The sequence below is a fragment of the Bombina bombina genome, chromosome 1 (genome assembly GCF_027579735.1).
Source record: "Bombina bombina isolate aBomBom1 chromosome 1, aBomBom1.pri, whole genome shotgun sequence".
Classification (NCBI taxonomy): domain Eukaryota; kingdom Metazoa; phylum Chordata; class Amphibia; order Anura; family Bombinatoridae; genus Bombina; species Bombina bombina.
In genome coordinates this window covers 1,203,811,548-1,203,826,501 of record NC_069499.1, presented here as the reverse complement: position 1 = coordinate 1,203,826,501, position 14,954 = coordinate 1,203,811,548, and positions in this window count along the sequence as shown.

Here is a 14,954-nt window from a genome sequence, read left to right as displayed (position 1 = left end):
ATTGAACGCTTGATTTTATCTAAGCGAGGGTTCTCTGATTCAGTCATTGATACATTGATTCAGGCACGTAAGTCTGTTACTAGAAAGATTTACCATAAAATATGGCGTAAATATCTTTATTGGTGCGAATCCAAGGGATACTCATGGAGTAAAATTAGGATTCCTAGGACTTCTCTTGCAAGGTGTATCCAGTCCACGGATTCATCCTTACTTGTGGGATATTCTCATTCCCTACAGGAAGTGGCAAAGAGAGCACACAGCAGAGCTGTCTATATAGCTCCCCCTCTAGCTCCACCCCCCAGTCATTCTCTTTGCCGGCTCTAGCAGTAGGGCCTCTCCACGGGAGGGTAAAGTGAATGTGGTGTTAGATTTGTACTTTTATATCTTCAATCAAAAGTTTTATTTTTAAATAGTACCGGTTTGTACTATTTACTCTCTGGCAGAAAGTGATGAAGAATTCTGCTGAGAGGAAAACGATTTTAGCATGTTGTAACTAAAATCCACTGCTGTTCCCACACAGGACTGAGGAGTACCAGAAAACTTCAGTTGGGGGAACAGTTTGCAGGCTTAACTGCATTAAGGTATGTTCAGTCATCTTTTTTTCTAGTCAAGACCAGATAATGCTAGAAGACTGACAAAAATCCCCATGTGGGAAGGGTAAGCCTTGTTCTGAGACTCAGTATAGAATTAAAGGCTTATTTAACAGGGCTCAATGGGCTGGTTGACACTGTTGCTGGGCAATCGATTATTTAATTATCACAAATACTCGCTGTAGACGCTTTTAAACACACTTGGTGTGTTTATTCCGGGTTTTTTTTCCACATGGCATAATTTTAGTCACCTAAATGTGATTTTGAAGGCCTCACAACTCTGGATTGGGAGGGGGCCTATTTTCGTGCCTCAGTTGCGCAGTTCATTTCATCAGACAGTTCATGCTGCTTCACATGGAGGGTCCAGAGACTGACTGAGGACCTCAAAGAAGCTGTTTTCCCCAAAACGAATCCCTAAGGACAGGTAGGGCCACAGCACGCTGCTGTGGCAAGGTGCTGTAGCTTGTTAACCGGTTGTGGGCTTTAGGCTGCTCCGGTTTGGGCATTAAGGCGTTAATCAGGCTGCAACTTGGTGTGCAATCATATCGAAGCATTAGGCACATACTGTGAAAATTTCAAAAGGATTGGTACATTTTTCACTGATTTGTAAAATTGTGTGCGCTTTTTATTAAAGGCACAGTATCGTTTTTTTCAAATTGTGTTTTTACTTGCTTAAAGTGTTTTCAAAACCTGCTTGCATATAATACTAATCTGTTTAACATGTCTGACACTAAGGAAAAGCCATGTTCTATGTGTTCAGTAGCCATGGTGGAACCCCCTCTCAAAATGTGTCCCAAGTGCACTAATGTGTCTATACACTTTAAAGATCATATTGTGTCACTTAAAAATGTAGCCCTAGATGATTCTATGACGGAAGGTAATGAGGATAGTCCACCTTCCTCTCCCCAGGTGTCATCACCAGTTACGCCCGCTCAAGCAATACCTAGTACCTCTAGTGCATTGGCACCTATTACATTGCGACAGTCATGGATAATTTCCTTGCGGCCTTTCTATCCAAACTGCCTGTTTTCCCTACAAAGCGAGAGAGCTCTGTTTTAAGAACAGATTATGAGCAGTCGGAAGCTTTGGGAGGTTTATCTGACGTACCCTCACGACACTCTGATGTGGGAGCGAGGGATGTGATGTCTGAGGGAGAAATCTCTGACTCAGGAAAGTTTTCTCAACGGGCAGAATCAGATTCACTTGCGTTTAAATTTAAGTTGGAACACCTCCGCGTACTGCTTAGGGAGGTTTTATCCACTCTGGATGAATGTGACCCTATGGTGGTTCCAGAGAAATTGTGTAAGATGGACAAATACCTTGAAGTCCCTGTATACACTGATGCGTTTCCGATCCCTAAGAGGGTGGCGGATATTGTGGCTAGGGAGTGGGAGAGACCAGGTGTCCCTTTTGTCCCCCCCCCCCGCTATCTTTAAGAAAATGTTCCCCATAACTGACCCCAGGCGGGACTTGTGGCAGACGGTCCCTAAGGTAGAGGGGGCAGTTTCGACGCTGGCCAAGCGCACAACCATTCCAATCGAAGACAGTTGTGCTTTCAAAGATCCTATGGATAAAAAGTTAGGTTTACTAAAGAAAATATTTGTTCAACAAGGTTTCGTTCTCCAACCTATTGCCTGCATTATTCCTGTAACTACTGCAGCGGCTTTTTGGTTTGAGGCGCTGGAGGAGTCGCTCCAGAGGGAGACCTCATATGACGAAGTCATGGATAGAATTAATGCACTAAAACTGGCTAATTCTTTTATCACAGATGCCGCTTTGCATTTAGCGGCAAAAAATTCTGGTTTCGCCATTATGGCGCTCAAAGCGCTTTGGCTCAAGTCATGGTCGGCCGACGTGTCGTCCAAATCCAAATTACTAAATATTCCTTTCAAGGGAAAGACCCTTTTCGGGCCCGAGTTGAAGGAGATTATTTCAGATATCACCGGGGGAAAGGGCCATGCTCTCCCGCAGGATAGGCCTTTTAAGGCTAAAAACAAAGCTAATTTCTCCTGTTAAGTGTAGTCAGTCCACGGGTCATCATTACTTCTGGGATATTAACTCCTCCCCAACAGGAAGTTCAAGAGGATCACCCAAGCAGAGCTGCTATATAGCTCCTCCCCTCTACGTCACACCCAGTCATTCTCTTGCACCCAACTAATAGATAGGATGTGTGAGAGGACTGTGGTGATTATACTTAGTTTTTATATCTTCAATCAAAAGTTTGTTATTTTAAAACAGCACCGGAGTGTGTTGTTCCTTCTCAGGTAGAATTTGAAGAAGAATCTACCTGAGTTTTTGGATGATTTTAGCCGGCGTAGCTAAGATTCATTTTGCTGTTCTCGGCCATTCTGAGGAGTGAGGTAAACTTCAGATCAGGGGACAGCGGGCAGGTTCACCTGCAAAGAGGTATGTTGCAGTATATTATTTTCTGAGGAATGGAATTGACTGAGAAAATACTGCCAATACCGATATAATGTAAGTTCAGCCTTAAATGCAGTAGTAGCAACTGGTATCAGGCTGTTATGTATATATGTGTACACTTCAGTATTCTGGGGAATGGCACTTCACTGGGATAATACTATATGCATATAATTTTTAGCCTAACTTGCAGTGGGTACGTCTAGCAACAGGCTGTTTAATGACATTTCATGTTATTTGATTTTAAACTTTTTTGCTGGCATGCTAAATCGTTTAATTATCTGAGGTACTGGGTGAAAAATTGTTTTGGGCACTGTTTTTCCACTTGGCTGTCGTTTATTTTAATTTAAGACAGTTTACTGAACTTCCCTCACTGCTGTGTGTGAGAGGGAGGGGCCTATTTTGGCGCTTTTGCTACGCATCAAAAATTCAGTCAAAAGTCTGTTTCTCTCCCTGCATGATCCGGATCGTCTCTACAGAGCTCAAGGGTCTTCAAAAATTATTTTGAGGGAGGTAATCACTCACAGCAGACCTGTGAGATTGTGCTTTGACTGTGATAAAAAACGTTTATATTTTGTACATTTTTTTCTGCTATTAAGGGTTAGTTATCCATTACTAATGGGGGCAATCCTTTGCTAAATTTATGCCTTTACCGGGAAAAATTTGGTTTTTATAATTTCTCTGGTTCATTGTTATTCAACTGTCATAATTTTTTTCTGTGCTTCTTAAAGGCACAGTGCGTTTTTCATATTACTTGTAAATTGAGTGAAAAGTATTTCCAAGCTTGCTAGTTTAATTGCTAGTTTGTTAAACATGTCTGACTCAGAGGAATATCTCTGTGCTATATGTGCAAAAGCCAAGGTGGAGCCCAATAGAAATTTAGGTACTAATTGCATTGATGCTACTTTAAATAAAAGTCATTCTGTACAAATTGAACATCATTCACCAAACAACGAGGGGGAAGTTATGCCGACTAACTTGCCTCACGTGTCAGTACCTGCATCTCCCGCTCGGGAGGTGCGTGATATTGTAACGCCGTGTACTTCAGGGCGGCCATTACAAATCACACTACAGGACATGGCTAATGTTATGACTGAAGTTTTGTCTAAATTACCAGAACTTAGAGGTAAGCGAGATCACTCTGGGGTGAGAACAGAGTGCGCTGATAATATTAGGGCCATGTCAGATACTGCGTCACAATTTGCAGAACATGAGGACGGAGAGCTTCATTCTGCGGGTGACGGATCTGATCCAAATAAACTGGATTCAGACATTTCAAATTTTAAGTTTAAGCTGGAAAACCTCTGTGTATTACTAGGGGAGGTGTTAGCGGCTCTGAATGATTGTAACACAGTTGCAATACCAGAGAAAATGTGTAGGTTGGATAAATATTTTGCGGTACCGTCGAGTACTGACGTTTTTCCTATACCTAAGAGACTTACTGAAATTGTTACTAAGGAGTGGGATAGACCCGGTGTGCCTTTCTCACCCCCTCCTATATTCAGAAAGATGTTTCCAATAGACGCCACCACACGGGACTTATGGCAAACGGTCCCTAAGGTGGAGGGAGCAGTTTCTACTTTAGCTAAGCGTACCACTATCCCGGTGGAGGATAGCTGTGCCTTTTCAGATCCAATGGATAAAAAGTTAGAGGGTTACCTTAAGAAAATGTTTGTTCAACAAGGTTTTATATTGCAACCCCTTGCATGCATTGCGCCTGTCACGGCTGCGGCAGCATTTTGGTTTGAGTCTCTGGAAGAGACCCTTGACTCAGCTCCATTAGATGAGATTACACACAAGCTTAAAACCCTTAAGCTAGCTAATTCATTTATTTCTGATGCCGTAGTACATTTAACTAAACTTACGGCTAAGAATTCCGGATTCGCCATTCAGGCGCGCAGAGCGCTGTGGCTAAAATCCTGGTCAGCTGATGTTACATCTAAATTACTTAACATACCTTTCAAAGGGCAGACCTTATTCGGGCCCGGTTTGAAAGAAATTATCGCTGACATTACAGGAGGTAAAGGCCATGCCCTGCCTCAAGACAGAGCTAAACCTAGGGCTAGACAGTCTAATTTTCGTGCCTTTCGTAACTTCAAGGCAGGAGCAGCATCAACTTCCTCTGCACCAAAACAGGAAGGAGCTGTTGCTCGCTACAGACAAGGCTGGAAACCTAACCAGTCCTGGAACAAGGGCAAGCAGGCCAGAAAACCTGCTGCTGCCCCTAAGACAGCATGAATTGAGGGCCCCCGATCCGGGAACGGATCTAGTGGGGGGCAGACTTTCTCTCTTCGCCCAGGCTTGGGCAAGAGATGTCCAGGATCCCTGGGCGTTAGAGATCATATCTCAGGGATATCTTCTGGACTTCAAAGCCTCTCCCCCAAAAGGGAGATTTCATCTTTCAAGGTTGTCAACAAACCAGATAAAGAAAGAGGCGTTTCTACGCTGTGTACAAGATCTTTTACTAATGGGAGTGATCCATCCGGTTCCGCGGTCGGAACACGGACAAGGGTTTTACTCAAATCTGTTTGTGGTTCCCAAGAAAGAAGGAACCTTCAGACCAATCTTGGATTTAAAGATCCTAAACAAATTCCTAAGAGTTCCATCGTTCAAAATGGAAACTATTCGGACAATCTTACCCATGATCCAAAAGGGTCAGTACATGACCACAGTGGATTTAAAGGATGCCTACCTTCATATACCGATTCACAAAGATCATTACCGGTATCTAAGGTTTGCCTTCCTAGACAGGCATTACCAGTTTGTAGCTCTTCCATTCGGGTTGGCTACGGCTCCAAGAATCTTCACAAAGGTTCTGGGCTCTCTTCTGGCGGTACTAAGACCGCGAGGAATTTCGGTGGCTCCGTACCTAGACGACATTCTGATACAAGCGTCAAGCTTTCAAACTGCCAAGTCTCATACAGAGTTAGTACTGGCATTTCTAAGGTCGCATGGGTGGAAGGTGAACGAAGAGAAGAGTTCTCTCTTACCACTCACAAGAGTTCCCTTCTTGGGGACTCTTATAGATTCTGTAGAAATGAAGATTTACCTGACAGAAGACAGGTTAACAAAGCTTCAAAATGCTTGCCGTGTCCTTCATTCCATTCAACACCCGTCAGTGGCTCAATGCATGGAGGTAATCGGCTTAATGGTAGCGGCAATGGACATAGTACCCTTTGCACGCCTACATCTCAGACCGCTGCAATTGTGCATGCTAAGTCAGTGGAATGGGGATTACTCAGATTTGTCCCCTACTCTGAATCTGGATCAAGAGACCAGAAATTCTCTTCTATGGTGGCTTTCTCTGCCACATCTGTCCAGGGGGATGCCATTCAGCAGACCAGATTGGACAATTGTAACAACAGACGCCAGCCTACTAGGTTGGGGCGCTGTCTGGAATTCCCTGAAGGCTCAGGGATCATGGACTCAGGAGGAGAGTCTCCTTCCAATAAACATTCTGGAATTGAGAGCAGTTCTCAATGCCCTTCTGGCTTGGCCTCAGTTAACAACTCGGGGGTTCATCAGGTTTCAGTCGGACAACATCACGACTGTAGCTTACATCAACCATCAAGGAGGGACAAGAAGCTCCCTAGCGATGATGGAAGTATCAAAGATAATTCGCTGGGCAGAGTCTCACTCTTGCCACCTGTCAGCGATCCACATTCCTGGAGTGGAGAACTGGGAGGCGGATTTCCTAAGTCGTCAGACTTTTCATCCGGGGGAGTGGGAACTTCATCCGGAGATCTTTGCCCAAATACTTCGACTTTGGGGCAAACCAGAGATAGATCTCATGGCGTCTCGCCAGAACGCCAAGCTTCCTTGTTACGGGTCCAGGTCCAGGGACCCGGGAGCGGTCCTGGTAGATGCTTTGACAGCACCTTGGACCTTCGGGATGGCCTATGTGTTTCCACCCTTCCCGATGCTTCCTCGATTGATTGCCAGGATCAAACAGGAAAGAGCATCGGTAATTCTAATAGCGCCTGCGTGGCCACGCAGGACCTGGTATGCAGATCTAGTGGACATGTCATCCTGTCCACCTTGGTCTCTGCCTCTGAGACAGGACCTTCTAATTCAGGGTCCTTTCAAACATCAAAATCTAATTTCTCTGAAGCTGACTGCTTGGAAATTGAACGCTTGATTTTATCAAAGCGTGGTTTTTCGGAGTCAGTTATTGATACCTTAATACAGGCTAGGAAACCTGTTACCAGAAAGATTTACCATAAAATATGGCGTAAATACTTACATTGGTGCGAATCCAAGAGTTACTCATGGAGTAAGGTTAGGATTCCTAGGATATTGTCTTTTCTACAAGAGGGTTTAGAAAAGGGTTTATCTGCTAGTTCCTTAAAGGGACAGATCTCAGCTCTGTCCATTCTTTTACACAAACGTCTGTCAGAAGTTCCAGACGTTCAGGCTTTTTGCCAGGCTTTGGCCAGGATTAAGCCTGTGTTTAAAACTGTTGCTCCACCATGGAGCTTAAATTTAGTTCTTAACGTTTTACAGGGTGTTCCGTTTGAACCCCTTCATTCCATTGATATCAAGCTGTTATCTTGGAAAGTTCTGTTTTTAATGGCTATTTCCTCGGGTCGTAGAGTCTCTGAGTTATCAGCCTTACATTGTGATTCTCCTTATCTGATTTTTCATTCAGATAAGGTAGTTCTGCGTACTAAACCTGGGTTCTTACCTAAGGTTGTCACTAACAAGAATATCAATCAAGAGATTGTTGTGCCATCATTGTGTCCTAATCCTTCTTCAAAGAAGGAACGACTTCTGCACAATCTAGATGTAGTCCGTGCCCTGAAATTTTATTTACAGGCAACTAAAGATTTTCGCCAAACTTCTTCCCTGTTTGTCGTTTATTCTGGACAGAGGAGAGGTCAAAAAGCTTCTGCTACCTCTCTCTTTTTGGCTTCGTAGCATAATACGTTTAGCCTATGAGACTGCTGGACAGCAGCCTCCTGAAAGAATTACAGCTCACTCCACTAGAGCTGTGGCTTCCACTTGGGCCTTTAAGAACGAGGCCTCTGTTGAACAGATTTGCAAGGCTGCAACTTGGTCTTCTCTTCATACTTTTTCCAAATTTTACAAATTTGACACTTTTGCTTCTTCGGAGGCTGTTTTTGGGAGAAAGGTTCTTCAGGCAGTGGTCCCTTCCGTATAAAGATCCTGCCTGTCCCTCCCGTCATCCATGTACTTTAGCTTTGGTATTGGTATCCCAGAAGTAATGATGACCTGTGGACTGACTACACTTAACAGGAGAAAACATAATTTATGCTTACCTGATAAATTCCTTTCTCCTGTAGTGTAGTCAGTCCACGGCCCGCCCTGTTTTTTATGGCAGGTCTAAATTTTTAAATTATACTCCAGTCACCCCTGCACCCTATAGTTTCTCCTTTCTCGTTTGGTTCTCGGTCGAATGACTGGGTGTGACGTAGAGGGGAGGAGCTATATAGCAGCTCTGCTTGGGTGATCCTCTTGCACTTCCTGTTGGGGAGGAGTTAATATCCCAGAAGTAATGATGACCCGTGGACTGACTACACTACAGGAGAAAGGAATTTATCAGGTAAGCATAAATTATGTTTTTCGTTCCTTTCGCAACTTCAGGAGCGGTCCTGCATCAACCTCTACAGCTGCAAAGCAAGATGGTTACGCTTCACAGCCCAAGGCGACCTGGAAGCCTTTGCAGGGCTGGAACAAGGTTAAACAGGCCAAGAAGCCTGCAGCTGCTACTAAGACAGCATGAAGGGGTAGCCCCCGATCCGGGACCGGATCTGGTAGGGGGCAGACTCTCTCTCTTCGCTCAGGCTTGGGCAAGAGATGTTCCCGATCCCTGGGCATTAGAGATTGTTACTCAGGGATATCTTCTAGAATTCAAGGACTCCCCTCCAAGGGGAAGGTTCCATATTTCTAGTCTGTCTACAGACCAGACAAAGAAAGAGGCGTTCTTAAGCTGTGTAGAAGATCTACTCACTATGGGAGTGATATATCCGGTTCCAATTGCAGAACAAGGACGGGGTTTCTACTCAAACCTGTTTGTGGTTCCCAAAAAGGAAGGAACTTTCAGACCAATCCTGGATCTAAAAATTCTAAACAAATTCCTCAGAGTTCCATCATTCAAGATGGAGACCATTCGATCAATCTTACTTATGATCCAGGAAGGTCAATATATGACTACCGTGGATCTAAAAGATGCTTACCTACATATTCCTATCCACAAAGATCATCACCAGTTCCTAAGGTTCGCTTTTCTGGACAAGCATTACCAATTCGTGGCCCTTCCTTTCGGTTTGGCCACTGCTCCCAGAATTTTCACAAAGGTACTAGGGTCCCTTCTGGCGGTACTAAGGCCGCGGGGCATTGCAGTAGCACCTTATCTGGACGACATCTTAATACAGGCGTCGTCTTTTCCCAGAGCCAAGGCTCACACGGAGATTGTTCTGGCCTTTCTAAGGTCTCACGGGTGGAAGGTGAACATCGAAAAAAGTTCTCTGTCCCCGCTCACAAGGGATCCCTTCCTAGGAACACTCGGTAGAAATGAAAATCTTTCTGACGGAGGTCAGGAAGTTAAAGCTTGTAACTACTTGCCGAGTTCTTCATTCCATTCCTCGGCCATCTGTAGCTCAGTGCATGGAGGTAATCGGATTAATGGTAGTGGCAATGGACGTAGTCCCTTTTGCGTGAATACATCTCAGACCACTGCAACTGTGCATGCTCAAACAGTGGAATGGGGATTATGCAGATTTGTCTCCTCAAATACAACTGGGAACCTCTCTGGATTCTCTTCTCTGGTGGTTGTCTCAGGATCACCTGTCTCAGGGAATATGCTTCCGCAGACAAGAGTGGATCATTGTAACGACCGACGCCAGTCTGTTAGGCTGGGGTGCGGTCTGGGACTCCCTGAAAGCTCAGGGCTTATGGTCTCGGGAAGAGTCTTCTCCCGATAAACATTTTGGAACTGAGTGCGATATTCAACACGCTTCAGGCATGGCCTCAACTAGCTGCGGCCAAATTCATCAGATTTCAGTCGGACAACATCACGACTGTAGAGTACATCAATCATCAGGGGGGAACAAAGAGTTCCCTAGCAATGAAGGAAGTAACCAAAATAATCAGGTGGGCGGAGGATCACTCCTGCCATCTATCAGCAATTCACATCCCAGGAGTAGACAACTGGGAGGCGGATTTTCTAAGTCGTCAGACTTTTCACCCGGGGGAGTGGGAACTCCACCCGGAGGTTTTTGCTCAGCTGATCCAGCTATGGGGCATTCCAGAGTTGGATCTGATGGCGTCCCGTCAGAACACCAAACTTCCTCTCTACGGATCCAGGTCCAGGGACCCCAAGGCGGCATTGATAGATGCTCTAGTAGCGCCTTGGTCCTTCAATCTGGCTTATGTCTTTCCACCGTTTCCTCTTCTCCCTCGTCTGGTCGCCAGAATCAAACAGGAGAAGGCTTCGGTAATTCTGATAGCGCCTGCGTGGCCACGCAGGACTTGGTATGCAGACCTAGTGGACATGTCATCTGTCCCACCATGGACACTGCCAACGAGGCAGGATTTTCTAATACAGAGTCCATTCAAGCATCCAAATCTAGTTTCTCTGCAGCTGACTGCTTGGAGATTGAACGCTTAATTCTATCTAAGCGTGGTTTCTCTGAATCAGTTATAGATACTCTGATCCAGGCTAGAAAGCCTGTCACCAGGAAAATTTACCATAAGATATGGCGGAAATATCTTTGTTGGTGTGAATCCAAGGGTTACTCGTGGAGTAAGATTAGGAATCCCAGGATGTTGTCCTTTCTCCAAGACGGATTGGAGAAAGGTTTGTCAGCTAGTTCCTTAAAGGGACAGATATCTGCTCTGTTTATCCTTTTACACTAGCGTCTGGCAGAGGTACCAGATGTTCAAGCGTTTGCTCAGGCTTTAGTCAGAATCAATCCTGTCTATAAACCTGTGGCTCTGCCATGGAGTTTAAATTTAGTTCTTTCAGTTCTTCAAGGGGTTCCGTTTGAACCTTTACATTCCATAGATATTAAGTTATTATCTTGGAAAGTTTTGTTTTTGGTAGCTATATCTTCTGCTCGAAGAGTTTCAGAATTGTCTGCTTTGCAGTGTAATTCACCCTATCTGGTGTTCCATGCAGATAAGGTTGTTTTGCGTACCAAACCTGGTTTTCTTCCTAAAGTTGTTTCTAATAAGAATATTAACCAGGAAATCAGGAACGGCTATTACACAATCTTGATGTGGTTCGTGCTTTAAAATTCTATTTACAAGCAACTAAAGATTTCAGACAAACATCATCCTTGTTTGTTGTCTATTCTGGTAAGAGAGGTCAGAAAGCGACTGCTACCTCTCTTTCCTTCTGGCTGAAAAGCATCATCCGATTGGCTTATGAGACTGCTGGACAAATCCATGGACTGGATACACCGCAAGAGAAAGTAATTTATCAGGTAAGCATAAATTCTTTTTTTATCCTTTCTCCAAGGAGGTTTGGAAAAAGTGTTATCAGCAAGTTCCTTAAAGGGACACATTTCTTTTTGTCAGGCTTTGACTAGAATCAAGCCTGTGTTTAGATCTATTGCTCCTCCTTGGAGTTTGAATTTAGTTTTTAAAGTTCTTCAAGGGGTTCCGTTTGAACCTTTTCATTCCATAGATATTAAATTGTGATCTTGGAAAGTTTTATTTTTGGTTGCTATTTCTTGCTCGCAGAGTTTCTGAGCTTTCGGCATTACAGTGTGATTCCCCTTATCTTCCATGTGGATAAAGTGGTGTTGCGAATCAAACATGGTTTTCTTCCTAAGGTTGTTTCTAATAATATTAATCAGGAAATTGTTGTTCCTTCCTTGTGTCCTAACCCTTCTTCTAAGAAGGGAGTGTCTGTTACATAATTTGGACGTGGTCCGTGCCTTGAAGTTTTACTTACAGACGACTAAGGATTTTCGTCAATCGTCTTCCTTGTTTGTCGTTTTTTCTGGGAAATGTAGGGGTCTGAAGGCTACGGCTACCTCTTTCTTTTTGGCTGAAGAGTATCATCCGTTTTGCATATGAGACTGCTGGACAGCAGCCTCCTGAACAAATTACGTCTCATTGCACTAGGACTGTGGCTTCCTCATGGGCATTTAAAAATGATGCTTCTGTTGAACAGATTTGCAAGGCTGCAACTTGGTCGTCTCTTCACACTTTTTCCAAATTTTCCAAATTTGATACTTTTGCCTCGTCTTCAAGCAGTGGTGTCTTCCGTTTAGGTTCCTGTCTTGTCCCTCCCTTTCATCCGTGTCCTTTAGCTTTGGTATTGTATCCCATAAGTAAGGATGAAATCCTTGGACTTGTCATATCTTGTAAAAGAAAAGGAAATTTATGCTTACCTGATAAATTTATTTCTTTTACGATATGACGAGTCCACGGCCCACCCTGTCATTTTTAAGACAGGTCTTTATTTTTGTTAAACTTCAGTCGCCTCTGCACCTTTGCTTTTCCTTTCTCTTCCTAACTTCGGTCGGATGACTGGAGTGGGAGGGAAGGGAGGAGCTATATATATACAGCTCTGCTGTGGTGCTCTTTGCCTCCTTCTGCTGACCAGGAGGCGATATCCCATAAGTAAGGATGAAATCTGTGGACTCATCATATCGTAAAAGAAATACATTTATCGGGTAAGCCTAAATTTCCTTTTCTTGGAAAGTGTTGTTTCTTTTGGCTATCTCTTCTGCTAGAAGAGTTTGAGTTGTCTGCTCTTGTGAGTCTCCTTATCTGATATTCCATCAAGATAAAGCGGTTTTACAGACTTCGTTTAAATTTCTTCCTAAGGTTGTGAATTCTAACAACATTAGTAGGGAAATTGTCGTTCCTTCCTTATGTCCTAATCCTAAGAATTCTCTTGAGAGATCTCTACATTCTTTGGATGTGGTAAGAGCTTTAAAATACTATGTTGAAGCTACTAAGGATTTCAGAAAGACTTCTAGTCTATTTTCCTGGTTCCAGAAAAGGTCAGAAAGCCTCTGCCATTTCTTTGGCATCTTGGTTGAAACGTTTGATTCACAAGGCTTATTTGGAGGCGGGGCAGTTTCCGCCTCAGAGAATTACAGCTCATTCTACTAGATCAGTTACCACTTCTTGGGCTTTCAAGAATGGAGCTTCAGTTGATCAGATTTGCAAAGCAGCAACTTGGTCTTCTTTGCATACATTTACTAAATTTTACCATTTTTATGTATTTGCTTCTGAAGCAGTTTTTAGTAGAAGTGTTCTTCAGGCAACTGTCTCAGTTTGATTCTTTTTGCCTATAATTTGAGTTTTTTTAAATTTAAGAAAATGTAATTATTTGGATTTAATTTTTTTCAGCAGAAATGGCTTATTTTATTTCTCCCTCTCTAGTGACTATGTGGATTTCCACATCTTGGGTATTATATCCCATACATCACTAGCTCATGAACTCTTGCCACTTACATGAAAGAAAATATAATTTATGTAAGAACTTACCTGATAAATTCATTTCTTTCATAGTGGCAAGAGTCCATGAGACCCATCCTTTTTTTTTTTTTGGTGGTGATTTTTTTTTTTTTTTTTTGTATAAAATCAAGTTTTTCCAGTTCCTCTTTTAGTATGCTTTTTTTTTACTCCTTTTTATGCCCCACTTTTTGGGTATACGTTTAAACTGAGGTGTGTGTGATGGGAGGTGTATTTATAGGCATTTTGAAGTTTTTGGAAACTTTGCCGCCTCCTAGTAGGAATGTATATCTCATACATCACTAGCTTATGGACTCTTGCCACTATGAAAGATATATTAATTTATCAGGTAAGTTCTTACATAAATAATTTTCTCTTACTTGGTGTATTCAGTCCACGGATTCATCCTTACTTGTGGGATATTCTCAATCCCTACAGGAAGTGGCAAAGAGAGCACACAGCAAAGCTGTCCATATAGCTCCCCTCAGGCTCCGCCCCCCCCAGTCATTCTCTTTGCCGCTCTAACAAGTAGCATCTCCACGGGAGGGTAAAGAGTTTGTGGTGTTAGATTTGTATTTTTATTTCTTCAATCAAGAGTTTATTTTAAAATAGTGCCGGTTTGTACTATTTACTCTGAGCTAGAAAGTGATGAAGATTTTAGCATGTAACTAAAATCCATTGCTGTTCCCACACAGGACTGTTGAGTACCGGAGAACTTCAGTTGGGGGGGAACAGTTTGCAGGCTTAACTGCTTAAGGTATGCTCAGTCATTTATTTCTAACAAGACCTGGTAATGCTAGAAGACTGACAGAAATCCCTATGAGGGAAGGTAAGCCATTTTCTGAGACGCAGTATAGAAGGATGGCTTCAGTTAAGGGCTTAAATACTGGTGGGCTAAATCGATTATTTTATTAATGGAATCTTATATTTATTCAAGTGTTTGAAACGTTGTAAACACTTTTTGGGGTTCTTATTACGCCTGGCATATTATCAGACGACTAGTCTGACTCAGGAAGGCCCCATAACTCTGGACTGAAGAGGGAGGGGGCCTCATTTTCGCGCCTCAGTTGCGCAATTGATTTTCAAGACAGCTCATGCAGCTTCATGTGTAGAGTCCTGAGAGTGCAGGAGGACATCAAGGAGGCTTATATTTCTGCTACAAATAACCCTAAGGGAAGGTAGGGCCGCAGCAAAGACTGTGGCACCGTGCTGTAGTGTGTTAAACCGGTTGTTTACTGCAATTTGCTCCGGTTTGGTCAATAAGGGCTTAATTGATTTGAAAATTTGTGTGCAATCATTTCAAAGCATTAGGATGTTTTTTGGTGATTTAGAAAAAAAGTGTGTGCTTTTTATTATTTAAAGACACAGTAACGTTTTTTCAAAAAGTGATTTTTTCTGTATTGTAGTGCTGTATAAGTCTGTCAAACATGTCTGAGACTTCAGATAGACCTTGTTCTTTATGTTTAAAAGCCATGGCGGTACCCCCATTGCATTTATGTGTAAAGTGTG